Source organism: Penaeus monodon, chromosome 7 (genome assembly GCF_015228065.2).
Source record: "Penaeus monodon isolate SGIC_2016 chromosome 7, NSTDA_Pmon_1, whole genome shotgun sequence".
Lineage (NCBI taxonomy): Eukaryota > Metazoa > Arthropoda > Malacostraca > Decapoda > Penaeidae > Penaeus > Penaeus monodon.
The window spans coordinates 17,593,368-17,599,689 of NC_051392.1; positions in this window are offsets into that span (position 1 = coordinate 17,593,368).

Below are 6,322 nucleotides of genomic sequence, written 5' to 3' on the forward strand. Positions count from 1 at the left end.
AACAATAAGTAACAAAAAAGAAACAGTAAAAAAAAATAGGCATGCATTAGTGCTTGTGCGGATGGGTACGCATTATTACTGAGTGTGTAAACGAGCGAACACAATCAATTTATAAAGGTGCATGAAAGTACAAATACTAATTTTGTAAAGGCTAAAGCAAAGGGGTTATATATATAACCGAACGAGTTTGTACAATTGGCATCATTGCATTTTCAGATCATAGTATCCTTGTTGATTGAGAACAGCTACATATCCGTGTTTATTTTGGAGGTCGCTCATTTTTAATCTTTTATAATCACCTTTGATTTTCTAAAAAAAAAAAAAAAAAAAAAAAAGAAAGAAAAAAAAGTACGATTCTTTACTTAATTACAGAAATTATTTTATATTTAAACATAACTGGATACATATAGGATGAGCAATATATATATCAGTGAAAATCAGTAGAACTGTAAATTTACGACGAGTTCCAATGATCAATGAGCAGGTATCACAGTCAAGTGAACAGAGCATATTAAACGACGTTGCTACGCAGCCAGGCAGGTTAGTCTGCCTTAGGTTTGCAAGAGTGGACTTGCCTGGAATTGTAGGCCGTTGCAATAAAAATCCTCTTATATTTGCTCCAGACTCTCGTGGCTGTATGTTTTCTGGAATGGCACAGAAACCAATCAATGCCGTAATTGTGAATTACTGCAACCATCCAGAAATATGATTCTTGGTATAAAGTTGGCACAATATAACAATCGTTCTCCACATACATATACTATTTTATATTGATACCTCCTCATACAGAGTTTAGCTGACTGTTTTATTGTCGATGTACAAAATGGATTGAAAATAAACAAATAATGAATAAATTATAAAAAAAAAAAAAAATGTTTCCATAAATCATATTATCTGACGGAGAAAAAAGTCGCATGGCATAATTATTAATATGCAGAAAAAGGACAATTACATATGAACTGAATATCACTTTCTGATTACTACAATACTACATTGTTACTGACTACATTTTGGCTGCAGCATTGAAGTACCAAGTTTCGATTGATTATTTAGAATTATCTGCCGCGTCAACAGCTAAGGTCATTAGCGGCGAATATTTTGTTGGACTGAAATGTTAAAATATTTAAAACTTAAAAATCTATCACTAAATGTCTTATAAATGGGGGAAGACAAGTACATACATCTTTGGTCTGAGAATGATGCACACCTTTCCACTATATGTACGACCAGTAATGGCTTTTGGCATCCGTCATAACGTGCTTCATTTTTAGCTGGGCATTGGTCACCCATCCCAACTAGCTCTCGCAGTTTGTTTCTGGATGTATGCCTCCACTGCTCTCTCTATTTATCACAGAGCCAACTTCTGATGCTGAACTTCAAGTCAGTGTGTGGGAGAGGAAAACGAGCATCACAGCACTGAGCAGCTCGCTCATTTTCACTCATACCAGCATGTGCTGGCACCCAACACAACTTTATCTTCTTACATGCTGACATCAGTCCAAGTCAATCCTGACCCTCCCTTACCACTGGGTGATTGCTTGCAAAGCACTACAAGAGTCGCAATGTGGTGGCTGTCACCACTGAGGCAGTTAGAGCCTCGTCTGACGGCTCCAAAGACCTTAGTTTGAGAGGAGGAGTCTCCTCATTAGACCCCACACTCCTACTTCACATCTGGTGGCACAAATCACCAGAGGCATTTACCGGATCTGAAGTTTCCTTTGAGGACTGAGATCGAACTGTAATAGTAGAATAAGTGGTGTAAGAAGTATTCGAGAATAAAGGATGATGGGAAGGTGGTTGGGCTAGAACTGATGCAAAGGATTTACCTGGTTATGCGAAACAGCACGCCACCATAGGATTGGGCACAGGCTTTACTTAGATGTGGTACCATGTCAACTTAACCGATTACAGAAGGACTAGTGTTTCAAAAGTTAGAAGAGCTAGTGTCGATTGTTCCACACCAACAATTTTCTTCTTCAAATGTTTTACTAGCACTACCTTGAATTTTTTTGGTTCTAACAATTCGTCTTCAGAATACCTCAACAGGTTTTGGAAAAAGGCAATTCACCTTGCACTGATTGAGTGTTTTGTGAGAACATGAGACTTGAGCCCCAGGAATGTTGCATATCGCTCGCAAAGGGTTATGATCCGAGGATCATGTTGAAACACCTCAGCTATCTTGCAATGCACTTCAGACATATCAAGATCCATGATGGGCATACCATCAATGGTCTTTACTACAAGGTATTTCTTATATGAGATACCAGGTAAGATTTCCTTGATGGCTTGAGGAGGAATTTTCTCCTTACCTGGTCTGGGAGCTCAGGATTTTGATTCCTATTTTTGGAAATATTCCAGATTGGCCAGGAAATTGCATAGGTCATTTGAGAGAAAGCTAGCTCTTTGTAAACTTGTAGAAATCATACAAATTTAAATTCTAATGAGTGTAAGCTATAGGTTGGGGCTAACATGCACTCAACAAGCACAGGTGTAATGAGAAAATATACGCAGTCATCACCTAAAGCTTTATTGCTGATGGCAGTCCCGGGACTCTATGCGACGCCGATTGGGCAGTGCCTGCTTGACCCTAACCATATTTGATCAGCAAACTGACTTGACCTCGCCTTGATCAAGTCACTTGTCTAACCCGAATAGAAAACCAAAGAGGTGTGTTGCTAGCTGCAGGGCGCAGCATGCAACATCGCTCAGCCTCCGAGAATCCTGTCTCCCAGCGATACAGCAATGGTGGGTGTACCATCCCGTCTCGGAGGCCTTGGTGCACCTAGAAGCCATTTTGTCTCATCCCCCACTGATGACCCTAATAGTATGGGTAGCCCCCTGGTCCGGCTCACCAGGTCAATGGGACCTCAAGCCACCTACTTTGGGGGGGGGGGGGAAAGCTTCGAGTGTAACCAGAATGTATTCTGGAGGCTGTGAGGACTTGGTGTCTTCAATGCGCCCATGGAGTTCCCATGGGCTCACATGATGAAAAATATCCTAAGCTATCGTGACGGCCTTTGTCAGTGTTCACACTAGGAATATAATATGGTGTCATTTCACTGAATATTGTACTACAGGTAAACGAGACCCTGATTGTTGATTTCTGCTGTATAAACTATGTAGTGTAATATCTGGTCGCAAAGTGTCTGAAGTTTGCAAAAGGGGTCATGCGCTAAAAACATGCCCGCATTCCATCAGCTGATTCAAATCCAGTATCATGGCAGTAAATGGACACATCTATATGAGAATGACACTCCTGAAGTTTAAGCACTATGCAAGTACCAAGTGTGATATGTAACATAGAGTGCTAATAAGTTAAATGAGCACCAGGCAATCAAGATAAAAATGGCAAGTGAGCACCAAGAAAGTAAAGTGACTGAATGTAAGCAATGTAAGATCAGTAGTGAGACTGCCAGGTAGTAAGACAAGTGCCAGGTATGTAAGGCATGTGAGTCCAGGTATGTAAGGCATGTGAGTGCCAGGTAAGTAAATTAAATAAGGCAAACAAGCAAAGTGTGATGAGTTAACAGTTTAAGTAAATGAATTTATATTAGTTGCCAGGTTAAGTAAACAAGCACCACAGAGGCTAGGCAAGTAAGAAACAAGGGGCACTAGATAGGTATTGAAAGTGCTAGGTAAGTAAAGATATTGAAAAACCAGGTCATAAGCCAGGAGAGTTAATATGTAAGCAATATGTAGTTAATATTTGTTATCAGTAAAGTAAGCAAGTGTCATAGAAGCTAAGCAAGTGAGTGCTCGGTAAAAAAAAACGGAACACTATAAGTAGGTACATGAGTGCCAGCTAAGGAACTGATGAACACAACAAAAAAAAAAAAAAAAAATAGAATAATATATATATATTATATAATATATATATATATATATATATATATATATATATATATATATTATATATATATATATATATATATATATATATATATATAACGTGAGTGCCAAACAAGTAAATGAACTCCAGAGAAGTACGGTACATAAGCACCAAATAAAGGGTGCTATGTAAATAGTGTATGTGAGTACCATCCCAGTGCTAAGGTCAGTCAGGAAAGGAAGGTGAGTGGGTGCTAGGTAAGTAAAAGGATAAAAACAAATAAGGAATCTAATTAACATTGGTTGCCAGGTAAAGAAAGCAAGCACCATGAAAATAAGACAGGTGAATGCCAAGTAAGAAACGTGAGCACTAGATAAGTAAGGTATGTAAATGCCTTTACATAGGGTAAGCGCCAGGTTTGTAAGACAAGAAAGTTCGAAATTAAAAATGTAAACCGGTGAGTAAGTTTAAGTTAATGCAAGGTAATTAAGGTCAGTGAAATGAATGAGCGCCTGGGAAGTATAGGGAATGTTTTGTACGATAAGTGCACATTAAGTAAATAAGGTAAGTGAACACCAAGTTAGTAAGGTAAGTAACGGAAGTGAGTGCCACTAACTTAAGCCAGCGCCAGGTTACAGAAATAAGCGACAGGTAAAGCAGGTGAGTTGCAAATAAGGAAATTACGTGAGTACTGGTAAAAAGAGTGAGTGCCAGCAAGTATATACAGCTAATAAGTTCAAATAAAGTGAACTGATAATTAATTAAGATGGGTAACAGTAAAGAAGAGAAGTGAGAAGTAAATATGTAAAGAGGAAAATGTAAGTGCCAGTTAAGTGAGCACTAGGTAAACAGAGTGGATCCTTGGAAAGTTTAGCTGAATGTCAAGCAGATGAGCTTCAGGCAGGTAGAGTGCAATGTAAGGTAAACGAGCGCCAAGTAAGGTATGTAACAAAAGTGCTAGGTAAGTTCAGTAAGCGTTGGTAAATAGTCGAGTGAATGCCAGTGAAGTAAAGGAGTGTTTGCACTGGGAAATTAAAGGAGTGCGAGGTAAGGCATCAGAGCGCTAGGTAAGGTAAATGAGGCAAGTGAGAGCCACGGCAATATGTGAACGCCAGGTAAGTAAACAATGAAATACCAGGAATGTAATGTAATTGACTGCAAGAAAGAACGGCGGGTAAACAAGGTAAGTATCAAGTAAATCAAGTAAGTAAGCGCCAGGTAAGTAAAGTATGTGAGCGCCAATTATGTATAACGAACGGCAGGTGAGTCAAGTAAATGCCCAAAAGTAAGAAAAATGGCTGATGTCACGGGTTCACAGATATGTTGTAGGTTTGCGGAAGGGGTCGCGTGTCTAAAAATGTTAGAAACTGACATTTTAGACTGAAGAAGGAACGGGAAGCATAGTAATCAGCCTTGTCACGATCACTATCCCTTCCAGTCTTCATCTGAATGGCGGAGAGGATTCAACCGCGGGGAATATCAATTACGTATTTCCTTTGAGGCTTTTAGAACTGATTATTATTGGTTCCCTTAACGAGTTATGTTAAGTCCATTAGTTTGTGTGTTTTTGCGTGGTTCTTGTCTCTTATCATGTTTTCTCCAGAAGAATGTTGAAATTAATCATTCGTGTCAATATTATAACTGTTGTACTTTTATTTCCTTTCTGTTTCATCCCTTTTATTTTAAAAACTCCTCTTATTAATAAATAATAAATAAAAAAATAAAATAAAAGATTGATTTAAAGAGAGTAACAGCACTATCAATATAACATTAAGCATGTTATGAATTTTAAAAGATAAATACGCAAATATAAACATATCAGTATTCGTCTTTATAATAAATTCAGACTCGATATAAATTTACGCGGCAAATACGCGACCAATTCATATATCCTGCCTTCTTCCTCTGCCAGCGACGACACTAAGTACAATATTAATGTGCCCAATATCTCATACAACCCTAACGCTGAAAAGTTAAGAGAAGGGAACAGAGAGAGAGAGAGATAGGAAACGAAGGAATGAGAGAATGACAGAGAATGGGAGGGAGGGAAGGATTCATCATCATTAACATTATCACTGCTGTTTTATTGTCATTATCATTATTGCGTTATGCATATATATATATATATATATAAAAAATATATATATATTATATATATATATATATATATATTATATATATATATATATATATATATATATATATATATATATATATATATATATATATATATATATATATATATATATATAATATATATATATATATTATATATATATATATATATATATAATATATATATATATATATATATATATATAATATATATATATATATATATATATATATATATATATATATATATATATATATATATATATATATATATATATATATATATATATATAAAAAATTATATATATATAACAATAATATAATAATAAACATATAATATATATGAATATATAATATTGATATATGTATAATATGGGC